The sequence below is a fragment of the Opisthocomus hoazin genome, chromosome Z (genome assembly GCF_030867145.1).
Source record: "Opisthocomus hoazin isolate bOpiHoa1 chromosome Z, bOpiHoa1.hap1, whole genome shotgun sequence".
Classification (NCBI taxonomy): Eukaryota; Metazoa; Chordata; class Aves; order Opisthocomiformes; family Opisthocomidae; genus Opisthocomus; species Opisthocomus hoazin.
Window position 1 is genome coordinate 71,734,998 of NC_134454.1, and position 18,344 is coordinate 71,753,341.

Consider the following 18,344-nt stretch of genomic DNA (forward strand, 5'->3'; position numbering starts at 1 on the left):
TTGATTCACAGCACCTTAACAGATGTGGTTCCTAAACTCATAGATTGTTGGTCTGACAAGGAGCTAAAACCATTAATCCCACATTCCAGGTTTATGATTTCTAGAAAGACATGGATACTGATGTGTATATATCCAAGGAGGCTGCTAGATACACTGTACCAATTAGGAAAGTGAGGCCTATGGTGATATGGAGATGTGGGCTGGTCCACCTGAAGTGTTTCACGTGCTTCGTGGAGAAGGATAAGAGCTGCATAGTGAATTTGAACAAAAATAAGTCATACAGGATAAAAATCACCTTTTTGCATACAGCTGAGTAGATTACGCTGCTTGTACTGTAGCCATTCCTATGACTCATGTAGACACACTTGAAATTATTTTATAGCTAGTTTCATAGTTACATTTAAACTAGCCGTATTAGTGTGTTTGAGTCGTGCAGCCAGCTAGTACTTAGAGCAGCTTGAAGACCCACCTCAGTAGCCAGATAAAGAAAGGGGTGCAGAAAGAGGGGAATTTAGGCCACAGTGATTGCCACACTGCTTTGCCTTGTAGTCACAATATCTAATTTAAGATAAGACCGCCATCTTAGTTGCACCTGTAGCAACAAGATTCACAGTAGTGATTACGATGCTGAATCAGCGTTGTGTATTTCATGTGGGAAATAGCAAAGCTGTGGAGAAGAGCGACTTGAAAAGTCACAAGGTTTGTAGTTGTCAGAACATAGCCACTCAAACTAAAAGAGAAAGAAACTTTGAGACCAAATTTTTTTACTGTTGTTAATCATATGTACAATGCCAAAGGAATTTATGCAGCTAGGTACATAGTAGCAGTGTAGGTACACAGTATAAGTATTTCTAAGAAGACTGAGCTTTCCAGTTAATGAAACCCAGTTTCTTATTTGAAATTTTGCATGTGGTATCAGTATGTGTTTTTTATGAACCAATAAAGCTATGAATTAATGTCAAGAACATTCTGAACTTGGTGATTCTTTTAGTTATTGACTTTTCCAAAATTTGTCTGCATACAGAGCTTGATTGGCAGATTGTCAAGGGATTGTTTTGTGAATTAGATTGATAGTAAATTTGTGCATTTAGTAGACATAAAATTAGAGTAAGTAGTATAATGATGTAAGACATATAATGATACAAGCACTGTAATTATAACATTATATAATAAAACTGACTTCTTAACATTTGATTTAACCCTTCTTGATACATTATATTTGATTGTTTACATTTTTTTAGTACTGTTTGGACTTCAGAGACTCTTTTGGTGAGAAGAACAGCATTTAAACTCAGATAAATGCTGAGTTATGTATTTTCTTTAAGCATTCAAAATCCAATATATAATAAAATTTTAAAATAATACAAGCTTTTCAATCATTTTGATTTGATATTTTGCATACCAGGTTGTCTTCAGTCCTGAAGTGCTGTTGTTTGGTGTTACAAAAGTAATTTACTGCATGTGTTTCAAGACATATTTTATTAACTTTCTCTAAATCTGTAAGCCTGCAAATACGTAAGAAAACTTGTCACAGTGGAGGAGTTGTGTTTCCAGTGGGATGGCCAAAAATTTGTTTCAGACTGAACAGGCTTTAAGGCCACGGGAATTATTATTATTGTTTAGTCTGACCTGTTGTAGAGCATAGAGTTTCAGTTTAATATTCTCTTTAGGTCAGATAAAAGTCTGAAATACATTTATATAATATTAGATAAAATACAGTTCCACCAGTGTAACAGGCAAATTTTAATTCTTTTATCTTAGATCTATCCAACCCTTTCTGTTTTGCCTTTTCCAACAGAGCGGAGAATTTTCAGATGGGGCTTCAACTCCAGCCACTAGGGTTGAAGGAGAAATTAGAGAACAAAAAAAGGAAGAGAATTAGAACTGATATCCATTTACATCCATTTGTTAAAATCCTCGCTCTGAACATTGCCAATAACTTTTGTCGAAGCAGGCAGTGGGTAACTTGACTTAGGTCTAATTTTCAGCTTTTTCATGACTTCAGAAGGCAAGCATCAGCCAGCTTATGAGAGCAGATACGTGCTTAAAAGTCTAACAAGTCATGGTATGTTTTTGTTGAAATGCACCTTTTCACATGAGAATATTCCAGCCAATCCACTGGCTAGCTCAACATGTTTCATGCTATTAACAACTGAGTTAAGTCATGACTATATTTTGACTGGTATTAGGAGGTGTGATGCGAAATCAGAATTTACAGATACAATGAATGGACACTGTATTTTGGACTACAAGTGTAAGTTGAATGGATTGGAGTAGATCTTGGGGATTTCAAGAGGGAGAGTGAGAAGGGCTTAAAGGATAAATTTTGGACTGTTTTCAAAATATAAGGACTATTGCGAAGAAAAAGATAAAGCAGTATAAACTTACACATCAGGAGGTAAAGAGTTAAGCTATAAATAGTAACATCATTAATCCTGTGTTTATTATGAACCTAACCTAGTTTCCTGTTAACCAACTGTCTTCTGTCTGCTCCCCAGTATAAAAGAAAAAAAAAACACCCAATGCCACAATAGTAAACATTAACTTAACCTACGTTAATCTTTGTCAGAGTTCCACATGTAAAAGAATCCTACTAAAGCAGCTGAGGAAATAGATTAGCAGACATGCATGTAGCAGACAGTGAATAATCCTGACATTTTCTCCTGTCATGGCCTCACAAAGTGAGTTCTTAAAGAATGGAGTCTGGACATTTACATAGTCGTAACATCCAACAGAAAGGATCCTAGTTAGTCCCTGTGAACTAGAATTCTATTTGTTTTTTCTTTTATTCGTTGATTTGAATGATGAAGCTTACTTAGGAATGACAGGTAAAATGATCTTGCAAGAGGAAAACTGTGACCGTTTTACCTGAAGAAGGGAAATACAGCTACAAAGAAGCATACACTTTACATTGATAGATGCTACTTGTAGTTCACAAAGAACTTAATAGTACTGACTGTCTTTACCTGTGACTGAACTAAGTCCTGTGAGTAAAATTTAGCTGAGTAAATGGAGATATATTTAGCTGAAATAATCTTTTTAGGCTTTTCTTATGATCAGCGCAGAGAAAAGAGGCTTTTCTAGTGTGTCAAAGATGTCATATTGTAAGAGGTCTAAAAAAGATGATATAATTCATAACCTGAAACACCCTTTTTCTCTTTATTGTCTATGAGGCACTGTGGTGGATAGCTGAGAAGTAGAAGTCTGTGCTGTAGACATAGAAACTAAAGAGTTGAATCCATTCTGGGAATTAAATCCTTAATTTAGAAAAATCCATGACAAATCTTTTGGCGGCTTCATTACGGACAGAGCGTCAACGTGTTCTGCAAGGTATGTACACACTGTATGGAAGGTAGCTAGGATTATAATAACTGGTTTTCTACTTCTAATTTTCCACCTACACAGCTGATATAACTGCCAGACATTCATTATGTGTTTATTAGAAGGGAGAAAATCTTTCTGTTATGTTGTGGCCCACATAATAAATACATGGAGATTTCCTTGTTCAAAGAATCGTGAAGAGAAACCACTTCTGACATGCATGCCAGTGGGCGTTTTCAGAGATATAAGTCAGAGTTAAAATGTGCTTGATGTGCAGCTATAGTCATTACCAATCTTTTCTGCATATGTTGATGACAAAGAAAGATTTGTCACCATAATTAGGAAGGGAAAAAAAAAATCCACTTCTTTTAAGATACACCACAAAAAATAGTGTTTTCACATGTCTTTGTGGTGGCTGATAGTATGAGTGTACATTGTTATTGATCAAATATTGTTTTAGAGTGAGCTCTCCTGTCACAGAAAGAGAAAAATGAAAAAGATGACTGAATAAAGAGAAGTAATAAAGGATCTTATGATATGGAAAGGGCATTAGAAGTCCACCAGATAGATTTTCCTTTCAACTTCTCTCACATTTGTTTGGTCTATATTGCTAGACTGGAACACATGGCACACATAGAATTCATAGTCATAGTGCCTAGTGCCTAGTCTTTTGCTGTATTCTGTAAGGAGATTTTTTCTGTTTTCATTTCTTTGTTCTTACAAGGGCCCTGCTAAAATTCCAGAGACTGATTTAGAGTAACTATGGTGACCCCATTTGGTCAAGAAAATGGTGTTTTCAAATGATGACTTTTTCAGCATTTAATTTTCTGATTTTAATCACCCTTCTGGAGTTGAAGATTGTGCAATTATACTGTCAGTTTATCAATTTGATTGCTTATGTCCCATTTTCCCGAGTAATCTTTGAATTTAGCAGTTTCAGCTGATTCCATCTAAGGGAGAAGCAAAAGCCTGAGTATGGTCTCACAAGACTGGGGAAGTGTGGGCACTAGTCAGATGAGTAGGGGTAAATTAGAGCCTCATCTTTTCATAGAATCATAGAATCATAAAGGTTGGAAGAGACCTCTAAGATCATCAAGGCCAACCATAAACCCAACACCACCATGCCTGCTAAACCATGTAGGATGATGATAAAGTCTCGATCAAGCAGTATATATTATACCAGATAGCTAACTGTCATGGTTAAAAGTTCAGTGTAGCAACAGCATTGTTGTCTCATGCATGGGGAAAGGTGTTTCAAGGAGGTGTGTGCAAAGGGAAGGAAGGAGACGTTGAGATTGTCACAATATGGGAAGAGATTTGCAAAACAAGCTCACAGAAAAATAGCCATTTTTCATTAGTTTTGTCATTCAGAGAACATTTTTTTTAGATTGAAAATAATTTGCGTCATTTGTATTTAAAAAATTATTTCAAAAACAATAAACCTTTACGGTCTTAAATTAACTTTCAGTTCGATACTGAAAGTGAAAAAATTTTGTTCCCTTTACAAGACACCCAATTAAAAGACTGAAATTTGTGGTAAATTTGCTGGAATTCTGTTGCAACATCTCTGAACTGACCGGGCACAGCTATCTGTTCAAAATTACAAGACAGTTTGGTACAGTAATGAAAAAAAGTCTTGTGAATTTCCAGCCACTGTTGTGGAAAGCAAGAGTATTTTGTAAAATTTTAGAGATATTGACATCCCATTCTTTATACATATAATATTGGAGAAAAATCAGATACTTTGAATGCTCTGTTCAATCTAATAGGATTTTAAATATGCTACTTTGAAATAACAATCATGAATTGATACATGATACATGATTTTTTTCTGATTTTATCTCTGATTTTTTTTTTTTCCTGGTGAAATAGGTAGTAAAACACTGTAAAGTAAAAGTGCAAGAGAGAATCTAGAATTAAAAGAATAGGAAAACTTCAACAGCGTGCTTATAGTATGTTTTTTTTTTAATAGTTACACAATTGGAAGTACTTTTACTACTGAAGTACAATATCTATAATTAGAGGTGTAACTGTAATATGTATTTTTTGTTATAAGTCAAATACATAGTTATATGTAGTGTGAAGAGTTGTATTGTATTTCTAAACAATATGTGTACTATTTCCTTATCAAAATAAGCTGATGAAGTAGCTTTATAAAGTTAATTTTCAGGTCCAGCATAACAGCTTCTTTTTCCAGCAATTTGCGCATAAACACAGATTTCCTCCGGTGTCCTTCTGCAGTGGGACTGTGAGAGTTATTTTGTGACACAGGCCATCCAGAACTGCAGAAAAGCCAACACAATAGCAAGAAAGCAAGATGTTATTTATATTTTTTATCACCAGCTTTATAGGGTCACTTGTGCTTATTTCCTGTTACAGAGGTCAGTATAAAAGCAGATGCTATAATAATTAATAGAAGATATGCTCCCAGCTATGAAAGGCAATGCATATTTTCATACCAGCTTAAATTCCATCTAGAACAGAAATATTTGAAGGAAAACTGCATGCTATATTTTGCTGTAGGAAGCAAAAACATTGGGAGATATATATCCGCAAAAGAACAGTGTTCAAAAAGAAGTGGAATGGATTTAAAAGGTTTATAACAAAGCAAATTCTGTGTAAACATAGTTTTCAGGAAATTTCGTATGCAAGCTATCCACGCCTTTTCCTGACAATGCATTGTATGATATCTCTGAAACCACAATTCTTTATCCCAGGTCTAGCACTTACAAGGATTTAAGTTATCTTAGACAAGTGGCGGGTCAAGGTTTAGTCTTTTTTTGTTTAAATAAAAATCGCTGAGGAGTTTCACGTGAGAGAGAGGTGGATTTCAAAGAATGCATAGAGGGCAGTGCAGAGAGTGCCTTGAAGTTTGGTGGAATTTGTTTTCTCAAACAGACCACTGAACAACTGCATTTGCATGTCATGCTCCTCAGATACCAGATAGCACAAGCTTTTCATGCTGCTTGGAATATAAAAACAGGTTTTCTGAATAAGTTTGTACAATATCTCCCATAAGAGATAAAATCAGTTTAATGAAATTTCCCTTGATTTGTTTTTTACGGAGTCAGATAACATTATTTATCTTATTGCTCCAAAATGACAGTTTAGCTTTTAAAAGTCCTCATTCTATTGAACAGTTAAGTAATTCTTTGCCTTTTGAGAATCAATTATCTCTAAAATGTGCACTATTTGATTGTTGTAAAGTATCATCTAGGTTAATTTTTATCTGAAATGATAACATTATTTGACAAAGCCCAGAATTCTCATATACAACAAAGTGAAATAAAAATACGATACTTTGGAGGCTGGAAAAGGGACATAAAATCTGAAAGCCCGGAACAAATCAGATTCAGCCTTGGATGAATTCTAGTGCCATTAGAGTGCATATCAGCTACAGGGTTTTTCATTTTAATTTCTGCTAGGTTTCTAAACAACGCTGACCCTGAAGTTCAGCATTGGAGAGGAATCCTTAGTCATACCACTTCATTTTGTGGTAAAGTACACATTTAAAATATGTCTGTCTAATCTAAGCCATTTCTCAAGCTTTGTCGTACAGTCAACGAAAGGAAGTAACCCCCTAGCTATGTCTAATCCACTTTTCTCAGACCAGCTACCGTAGCTCTCCTGTACCTTGTTTTCTCCCTCAACTCTAGAGGGAGACTACCTGCCATGTTAGGCTAAAACTAGAACAATTAGATGTTTAAAGATAGGGGAAGTGAAGTAGACCTTTTGTTAACTTTCTGTGTCTATATATAATATGGAAGTATTACCATTGTTATTGTTAGGAAGATATCCATTAGTATCAGGTAGATCATGATTTGTTATATATGGGCATTTTTGTTTATTGCATATTTCCTCCTGTAGTTCTCTATCTTTGGAGTATTTTTGTCCTCTTCAAATCCATTTTTCAGTATCAAAATTTGATTAATATTTTCTTGGAAATTGTTTGTAAGTTTGGGTGTGTTTCTTTTTGTTCAAGTTTATTAAATTGGAAGTGAAAGTAGCTAAACAGTGCATGACCTTGAATAAACTAACATGATTTTAACACAATGTGTGTGAACCTCCCAAGCAAAATAAACAATGTGGCAAGTTCTTGAAATGGTACAACACATGCTGTTAACCATTAAAAAAGCACTATGTGGGTAAATCCACATTTGAATATTCAGGATAAAAACATTTCACACTTTTTCCCACATGCTTCAACGTTCAGGGATGCAAAAGGAGATTTCATTGCTTGTCTTCCAGGAGGAGAGCTGCAGTGATATATAAAATAAAAACAGAGCTCTTATTTGCTGTCCCGGTTTCTAGCTGGGAAAATAGACTGAAGATAAGATGAGATAAAAAGTATATCTGCTGAGGTTTTGCCTTCAACTATAATATAATCCATGGGTGGTTAGAAGCTGGATTACCCTAGAATGGTGTACTGTAGGAGAGCCTGAGAGGTTTTTAAGCAGCTAAGAAGATCTGAACTGGGATTATAGGAATCCAGTTCCTTAGAAGATTTCTACTGAGATAAAGGAATCTTATTGGAGACAGCCATGTTCTTTGTCTTCCTTGAAAACTGCTGACATCTTGCTACAATATTATTTTTGAACTGATAAATCCTTTCTTACTCCCTCTATGAATAGTTCCATGGAGAACTATATGGTAGGCAACTCCTATTAATGTGTTCATCACGTCACTCTCTGATTGGGGTATAGGGATTCATGGCCAACCCATGTATCGTTACAGCCTCTGACAGATCTTCAGAAATCACTGTGCAGATTCAGAAAAAAATGTACATTTCAAAGGTGAAATACTTATCTGTGAGGGTTCTCACCCAGCAGAGCAGAAAACTATTGTCCCTGATCACCAGTTTCAGAGAAACCTCTATCTCCATCTTAATAGGAGAAGGGATTCAGAACTCGCATCACAGACAACATTTCTTTCAGGAAATCATGATTTGCTTCTACTCTGGCAACCAAGTGTGGGCTGTGCCCCATTTTCAGAAGCTGTGTCAAGTTCTGTTGTAATACTACTGCAAAGAAAGCTGTGGTTTAGGTTTTATTTCAATAGCTCACACTGGCTCTCACAGTTTCAGGTGGACTTCTGTACAAAAGTGGAGGAAAAAGCACCTGGATCTATTACAGTGTGGCTGATGATTACCTGATGTTTTCTTCTGGGGCTGGATAGGAAATTCCAGTGGTTTTAAGGACCACTGCAATACAAAGTTACAGGGATTTTTTTTGTTTTGACTCTTTTTTTGTGGTGTTTTTTCTCTTTTTTTTTTTTTAACTGAAAAAAACCTCCAAACCCAAAACAACCCACCTCAAATTTCAAGAATTGGTCTTATTTCTGCCAATATCACTATGGGTCCAAACATTAAGCAATGGGACCGCCATCCTTCAGGCATCCTGTTACATAACATCTTTAGGAGCATGGGTGTGCTATTAAGCAGAGATTTTGATTCAGCCCTATACAGAATTTTATTCTACAGAATTCTAATAATAATTCAGTAATCTCTTTCTACATAGTTGAAAATACTGATATTCTTCAGAAATAATAATTGGAAATAGCATATGAACTTTAAAAGCAAGGAGAACATTTTATGTGACTACTCACTGCAGCATGGGAATCCTCTTTGCTGAGTCAAGTAATGACCTCTAGTTTCCTTTTAACAAGAAAGTTCATAATAGATCAAGGCAATTTTTGCAATGCTAGTGTGGAAAAGATCGTTTGGCCTTCAAGCTTGCAATGACACTATACTTCCTTGCCATTTCTGTTCTGTAATTAACAAATATTTGTTCCCAAAGCATTTATACCTGGAAGAATTATTTCTTGCTTAGACAAGTAGTCCTTTCAGACCAGTTGGATCTGTTCACTTGACTAAATATTGCTTTACTAACCGATGACTGCAGGACTGAAATCCAAATATACATATTTTTTTTAAGTCTGGATCTATGTAGAACATAAATCAGTTATTAATTTAAGATTACTGAAGCAACCTAACCTTTTAAAATTTCTGGATTTTCGTAGAATTGTAGAATCATGGAGTCATAGAACGGTTTCGGTTGGAAGGGACCTTTAAAGGTCATCTAGCCCAACCCCTCCTGCAATGAGCAGGGACATCTTCCACTGGATCAGGTTGCTCAGTACTCCATCCAGCCTGACATGGAATGTTTCCAGGGATGGGGCATCTACTACCTCTCTGGGCAACCTGTGCCAGTGTATCACCACCCTCATTGTAAGAAATTTCTTCCTTCTATCCAGTCACCTACTCTCTTTTAGTTTAAAACCATTACCCCTTGTCCTATTGCGACAGGCCCTGCTAAAAAGTCTGCCCCTATCTTTCTTACAAGCCCCCTTTAAGTACTGGAAGGCTGCAGTAAGGTCCCCTGGAGCATTCTCTTCCCCAGGCTGAACAGCCCCAACTCTCTCGGCCTTTCTTCATAGCAGAGGTGCTCCAGCCCTTGGATCATTTTTGTGGCCCTCCTCTGGACCCACTCCAACAGGTCCATGTCTTTCCTGTGCTGAGGGCTCCACAGTAGGATGCAGGACTCCAGGTGGGCTTTCACCAGAGCGGAGCAGAGGGGCAGAATCCCCTCCCTCGACCTTCTGGCCATGCTGCTTTTCATGAAGAAAATGGTCCGAGGGCTGGAGCACCTCTCCTACGAGGAAAGGCTGAGAGAGTTGGGGCTGTTCAGCCTGGAGAAGAGAACACTCCAGGGAGACCTTACAGCAGCCTTCCAGTACCTGAAGGGGGCCTACAAGAAAGCTGGAGAGGGACTTTTTACAAGGACATTTTGCGATAGGACAAGGTATGATGGCTTTAATAAAAGAGGGTAGAATTAGATTAGATAAAAGAAAGAAATTCTTTACTGTGAGGGTGGTGAGGCACTGGCACAGGTTGCCCAGAGAAGCTATGACTGCCCCCTCACTGGAAGTGTTCAAGGCAAGGCTGGATAGGGTTTTGAGCAATCTCATCTAGTGGAAGGTGTCCCTGCCTTTGGCAGAGGGGCTGGAACTAGATTGTCTTTCAGGTCCGTTCCAACCCAAACCATTCTATGATTCTATGATATTTAAATTTATATGGTGTTTAGGTATTAGCACAAAGGTTAATTTAATTGTCTGTAAATTGCATCTTGGAGCTTATGAAGGAAGAAGGAGCAAAGCTGTAGCCAAATACTTTAAAAAATCTCTTTTTGGGGTGTCACAGTTCTATGGATTGGCTTAGATTCATGTCCTGTTTCATAGCTTGAGTGTATATGAAACCTGGACTTTTCCTGGCCCTATGACAAGTTCTTTGCTAGGTTACCCAGAAACACCACTTCTGTTCAGACTACGTTTATCCCATGTCTTCACTAGGACATGCGTGTGGAAAGGCCTTGCATTTCTTTGATTCTGGCTATTCTCCACCTCAATTCCATTAACAAACAGATGGAACAGCTGGATTCAACAGTGCTGACAAAAAATATTGCTGCTCAATTGGAGCTGAACTCAGTTCTATGACTGTGCAGCATAATACATTGCATTTCCCAAGTGTTTTTCAAGGTCCCAGCTGGGGACAGTAGATATTATTCAATGAGGGCAGGAATATCTGTATGGAAAGTAATTTTAGGAACACTTATCATTTTGCGGTCAAACTGAAATAGTGTATTTTGGAGTTATTAGGTCTCTGAATCAGTTCAGGCCCTGTGTTGAGAAGCATGTCCAAGGTGATAATGAACACCCTGGAGTCAAAAGAGAGCGCTTCTACCATGAGAAGCAGCTACCTCTGGGAGAGTGACATCACACTGGAGTACACCAGAGCTTCCGTGAGGAAGAATGTGTCATAAACTCTAAGACCAGTTTCCATGTGCTGGCAATACTGACAAAAACTAGAATGAGAAGTATCTTTAGCAGACGAGTCAAAAGGAGTGAAGTCTAGGAAAGAGGCAGGAGACCTTCTGGGATCCAGGAACCTTAAAGATGTTCAGAACCTATGCAGTAACCTGACTGCCATAACGGATGGAAAAAAACACTTCTGTGGACACATTCTTCCCTCTCCATTTCTTCTTTTAGTTGCTTCTTTTTTTGTGGCTTTATGGTAGATTTTTCATATGAAACTATTTTGGTGGGAGTGTGCTTCCAGTTAAGGTTCCTTGGAAGCTGGACTTTGTCAGTCATTGCTTGCATTATGTTTCCTGGAACAACCTGGTCACCTCTGCTATGATGTCCAGGTTACACAACAGCAAGTTGAAGGGAGCAAGTGGAACCACAGATGTTCTTGGCTGACTCAAAGTACAGTTTCTCTATGAGTGAAGCACCATAAGCCACAGTTAGCCTGAATTAAGAACATCCAGACAGCAGAGGTTACTTTTTAATTGTGAACTATTAACTTTTTGACCCAGAATGAGCTTGTAATGAAGTGGGGATGAATATAGATTTTCAGATTCTGAGTGGTCAAATCACTTATTTAATGCCCGTTGGCATGTTGGTTTCATGCCCCTCCAAGTAAGGAGAGTGCGTAGGGGCAGTCTTTAAATGTCACATCTCCTCTCCCTCAGTTTTTTGTACTCTGGTGGTCTTCCCACTTTTGTAGCCTTTGCTCGTCTGATTGCTTTGCTCAGCTTTACTCTTAGGACTAGCGTTGATAGCTATGGAAAACAATACAGCTTACTAAGGGCATACAGGACCTTGAGGACTGTCAGACTAGACTATCTCTTTTCAGAGTCCTTATGCACAGCCACTTCCAAAATGTGATTTCTGATCCCACCAGCCTAGAACCTGAAGGAGCCAAGGAATATCAGAGTTCATCATGTGGAGAATCCTATGTCAGACACAGGGAGACCAGGAGTAGCTTGTGTTCATAGAATAGGAGTAGGCCTTCCACTAGAAAAGACTTCTCCAATTCCACCAAGACCATGCCTTCTGCAGATACAAGACCTAGGCAAGGATATGCTACTCCTGGTGCAGATATACTGAGAAGCTAGAGAGTGAGGGGTGAGATAATGGAAGTGGATATTTCCTTTGGGAGGTGTTAAATTCTGAACCTCCAGCTCTACTGCTTGCTTTAGGCACTGTCAACAAGGAGCAGTCAATACCAGGAGAGATGGTGACTCCTTCAAGAGACAGCTGGTTGATCTTGATATCTGTGCAGTTCTGACTGAATTTGTGTTGACAAGTGATGTAGTAATGGACAGAAATGATACAACAATTATAGGAGTGTTCCCTGACCCAAGTTCACCATGAGCTAACTGAGGGCTATGTACCAGAAAACTGCATGAAACTCTCATTTGTACTTAAAAATTGGTTGCTGGAAGAAGAACAGAGAAAGTAAGCTTGCTGGAGTTCTCTGTATGTGACCGTCTTGTAAGGCAGGATGCTGGTTCCTCTTTGTTTATTTTGAGAGTAATGTACTTGCTAGGGTGTTTTTTTTTTTCTTTTTTGAGTGGTTTGCTTCATTGGTAATGCTATTTGCTGTTCTAACACTGAATTTTATTTCTGGCAGGACACTGGCAGAAGTAACACAGCAGCAGCTGGAATGATGGAAGCTGTAATTAAAAGTGTTTCTGAAATTAACTGCAAGGGCAAGCAGCAGCATCTTATTGAAGAATACATGTATTAAATCAAGAAATGTATAATGTACCATTTGTATTTGCTTCCCAAGGCTGTGCAGTAACTTGAAACAAAGTGGTAACCCCTGTCTTCCCAACCCCCTTCTCATAGGACTGTAAAACTTTTCAGACCTGGATACACAGCTTTAGACACTGCCGACAAAAAACAGAGGGCCATTTTAATGAGAAGAACTCATAAATCTAGGATTTATCTCCCAAGGAAACAGATCAGGAGCTAAAGGACAGCGAGGCTGTTTCTAGTTTAGCTACGTCTAATAGAAAATGGAAATGTAAAGCTATTCTACCTCTGTCCTTTGCCAAATATCTGTCAAAAAAATACCACTCTGAATAGAGGAGAGAGTGTTTTGTTGCCCATGAGGAGCTGTGCAGTTACCAAGCCTGAGGACAGCCATTGTGCCAATAGTGATGGAAGCCCAGGTTCATTCATTTGGGTGCAGTCTGTGTTGCAAAATTTTCACTGTAATTCTGGCTAAGGGTATTAGAACCCTCTAAGAAGAGGGTTTGTACCCTCTTCTTGTCTCTCCTTCTGCTCAGAGATCACTAGCTTTTGCATTCTTTGTCCTTTAGTCTAATGTAACCTGTTACAGTTCAAGAACTCTGCCACGAGTTTCTGTTTGATCTTATGACACAGGGATATTAAGAATTACCTCAGAGTCTAAATCTAGAATGAACAGACAAGGCTGTTATATGTGCCTACAAAAATCAATTGTTAAGCCTTATAATTGCCTAATCTAGAGGAAATGCCGTAAGACAATAGATGGCTAAAGATTTGGTGAACTAGGCCAACCAAGTTTCTCTGCAAAGATGGTTTTGCAGAATGGAAAATCCCCAAGTCAGGCAAAAAGCACTGATGTAAGGCTTTCTGAACCAGAGACTGATTGGGTCAGCAGTGACTCTGTGAACCATAGTACATGCTTGGGTGAGAAAAAGGAAGAGGTGAGGATGTTATACAATGTAAATATGCAGAAGATCTTGTATGACAGATGAAGAGCTGAAGAATAAGAAGCAGTGCATTGGGGCAGAGAGAAAGAGAGAAGAGTGACCCAGGTTTCTAGGGGCATGCTGTATGTGTGATGACATCCTGCCTACCTCATATCACTCAATTGATTAGATTTTTCCACAATTTCCTTTTAGCGTGGTAAGGAAAGAAGGCAGAGAAATGGGTTACCGTGACATTTTTTTAAACGTAAATTAAATGTAAATTATGGATAAATATACTTTTGGTTGAGTAGGGAGGCAAGCTCTGACTGAGGGCTCTGGAGTCCCTGTTCTGTGAAGAAACGTGTACCAGTCTGCTAGGAGAAACAGTAGTCCTTCCTTTCTGGGCCCAGGGAAGCTTCAGAGCCCAGAGGCCCGGTAAACCAGAAAAAAAAAAAGAAAAAAATCCAGTATGTGGGTCATGCAGCAGAAGGAATATAATAAGTGTTTTAATCTGTCAGAAGGACAAGATCTTTTAACCTGAGCAGGACCGTTGCTGCTAATAAGAGTAATGACAGTTCACAATAAGCTGTGGCAAGATTTAGTACTGAATGCTGGGCTTTTTTTTTTTTTTAATAGATGCATCTCTTTAAATATTTTAAAACATAGATATATTACATTAAGTATAGTAATGCATAATGTCATTTAAAATATAGATGCCAATGAAGCAAAGAGTTAAGGGACAAAAATCCATTCAATAAACTGTGGAATGTTACCCTGTTATCATTACTGTTAGAATGACAGTAATGTCTGTAGCGTATCAGATATTTTTGACACTTTTAGGTGGTCTTAGGCCAGATTCTTAGCCAACTTTAATAATCAGTGACATTAGTGGGGGCTATATTGGTTGATGGCCTCTGTGGTTTTGTCCCTTTCCAGTAGCACTATGAAAATCTGAGTATGTCTCTAGGTAAACCAACACAGTAGCCAAACTTCTTTTTTCTTTCAGTATTTTTTCTTCACTCTCTGTTGTCAGTAGGATTCCCAGAAAAATAAAGCAATATAGTAGGCCTGATACCAAGATTGCTGACATCTGGGGAGTCTGTCACTTCCTTCTCCCCGACACCACAACCTGGCTTTTGGATCAAACCTGTAACTTGGGAGAGGAGTATAATGTAACTGTGAGCACCTGCTGAGTTGTACTAACTCTTGTTTTGGTTGCTAGCAGGAGAGTTGGCTTTTATAAACAAAGATATTTTTCATTATTTAGTTGTCTTAGTTTTCACATACAACTTATTTTTTCTTCAGCCTCAGTTATAAAATCTAGGAGTTTCTATACTCACTTGCTAGATAATGATCAATTCCAGTATGAACAACAAACTTGTTAGGAAAACAATCAGGAAATGTCTTAAACATCACCATTAGTTTTAGTGTATTATTGGTCATAGTAATGTATTACCTAATTTACAACTTTTGTCCCTCTGAGACACAGGTGAGTGACACTGAACATTGAATGATGCCTAAAGTGTTCTCTGAAAACCCCTAACAAAACCCACTTTGTTCTCTGAAACTCCAGTTCACTCATTGCTCTTCCCCATTCTTCTAGAGACATTCTGAAATCCTACTCTCCCTTATCAGCATCTTGAGGACCCAGAAGTTACCTCAAGCTTTCCCAGCCCTTTTCTTTACCCTGACCTCCACTAACTATCCCAACCGCTGAAACTCTCACTAACATTTCCCAGGCTCCCTCCCACCTCCAGAACTTCCTGGACTCCTCCCAGGTACTTGTACAAGAATACTACACTGCTGAGCACGAGACTGGCTCTGTTCAGGTGGACCATTAGCAAGGCTTAAACAGCAATATACTGGAATATAAAACTTGGATTTAATAACAGTTCACAGACTGCAGGAAATGTTAAATTTTTTAGAAGTGCTTCCTGGATTCCATTAATTGGAAAGCATAAGGCAAGGGAATTTTATCAGGAGTTTTAACAGCTATTGCCATATCCCAAATCTAAATAATAGAATTTGTTTTAGTGTTCAATGGAACATAATATTTCTCTGCATCAGTAGAGACTTCTTACTTAAAGGTTCATAGCCAGAATCACTCTAAGGAATAGAAGTCAATATCCAGCTATTCTTCAAAATACCTTGCTTAAGAAGCAATACTTTTTGGGTCAGATCTCCAGTCCCTGACATGACTGCATAAAGCAACTGCAGAGATTTAATGTAGAAGTCTTCCTGATGTGTAGACATCTTCCTTATGTGGAAGAATACTGGTTATTGGAAAGCTCTTGAGGCTTTTTCTAGATGTTTGCTCTGCTACGTGCTATGGCAAGGTGAATGTAGGATTGGGAGATAAGATCTTACATTCGGTTGGTTTACTGTGGTACTAATACAGGTATGGGAACACTAATGAACTTTCCATAGAACACAACTGTTTGCATCCTGGAGAGAATGGGAAAGAGGAAGAAACATAAGGGTGATCAGAAGTTATTCATCAGCTCAAGAATAGTCTTTTAAGCAGCTATCCACTAAATATTGTTCTTAATAGAGGACTGTTTTTTGGACTATATGAAACATTTTAAAAATAAAACAGATCTAGAGTATTGAGTAAATTATTTTAAGGTATATGAAAACACTCTGGCAGCATCTTCTTATTTCTGCTAAATATCTCCCTAACTTCAGAAGTAGAGTGAGTGAACGACAGAAAAAATAGATGTTGCTTGGATGTTGATCGCAGGTGAATTTATATACTGACAATGAATAAAGCAAACCTTTAAATTTATACAAGATGAACGGATAAAAAAACCTGAAAAAGGCAGTATAGTACAGTGTTCCTCTCTGGTGTTAAAAAGCTGCTAAAAATGGAGAATGTGCTGCCTTTCTGTGATTAGTGTAATTAGTCCTTCATATGTTCCTCCACCCATAATACTTTGGTAATTGTGAGGTGGGGCAAACTCATGTTATCACAGCTTGAAAGCATACTTAGTGTCATTGAGACTTAAGGCTGTAGATATGACTTCCCATTTGCCTTCTTTATGAACATCTACATGGTCAAGTGGTGCATCCCTTATAACATTAGAACAAAAATCACGTGTTCAGATGTCAAGAGATGAAGCTGATCAAACGTATTTCCTCAACAGCAAAATGCTTAGAATAAAGAATACAGTTAACACTGACATCAAATCCTAGCCTAAGTAAGCTACCAAACTTCATATCCTGCTGTTTCTGCATTGTTGTTTTCAACTATAGTGAACATACAATAGTGACGCACACATCAAAAGTACTTTGACATGAACTTCAAAATGCAAAATCTCATGTCTGAGCTGCTAGTGTTATTTTAAATAATTTATTGAGATTTTTTTATCTTAACATGGAAATGTTAGACTTTCCTCTAACACTTATCCATAATAAATATGATTACCTTTGCCATACACAATCAGCTTTGCACACCAGCCAGAATAAGCAAGTAAAGATATTTAGTGTCCTCCGTTACCTCTTAAAATGCATGATGTGTGACATTATTCAAGCATATATGGACACAATAGTTCAATATTATCTGGGCTTTGAAGAGATCAACAGATGAATGCAAAGGAAGAATTTTTCACCATAATGGATCCAAAGACTATGTGCTTACATTTTAAAAATGGCAAGGAAAGGAAGGACAGAGAGAAGTAATGCTGTATGGGAGGTCATGCATACTATGGAAGTTCAAGATTATGCTAGTCAGCTGTAATGAGTTGTGAGTGAAGTTCAGGATGAAGAGGAATGGGAGAGAAGCATGAGCTAACAGATGAACACCATCCTATTGAGCGTTTCCATTCAAGGAGGAGCAAAAGAATCAACAAGCTGTTCAAGTTACTTGAATTAATGTTTTGCCTGTAATTCATGAAAATATCTTAGCTTTATGTTCTTAGTCCATCTTAATTTGACCTGCTTCAGAGACAGGCTTCCGCTATGATCCTAATCCAGAGAAACTGGGTCATTTTGTCTGTCTTTAATGTTGTTGAACAACACTATGTCCTAGAAACTTGACTGGTATTATGGTAACTGTGAGATTCTCAGAAGTCTGCACCAGCAGGAAATAGTATGCAATCTAAATGCCAATTTTTTATGCATGTGAAAAGGCCAGTTAATTGCACTGTGCTAACAGGCATCACAATGTTAAGTCAAGGCAACATGTCTACAGTGTGTCTGGGATGATGTGCATTTGTTTTAGGCAATGGCATGTCCTCACTCCCATGTTCGTTGTTCTAAATCTTATGAAAACAACTGGACATTCATGGTTTTTTTTGTCATTTCTTCACTGCAGCCACATCAAAATGTGTCTCTTTGAGAAATGAGTTCAAGTGTAATAAAAAGGTGGAGAGCTAAAATAACCAGGCCCAGTTAGTTCATGTTAGTTCCTCTAAAACCTATAGCAGAAAAGAATGTTCAGGTGTATGCTTATTCTTAAGTGGTTTTCTTCCACACTTTACTTCACAGAAACTGACTGCAATTACA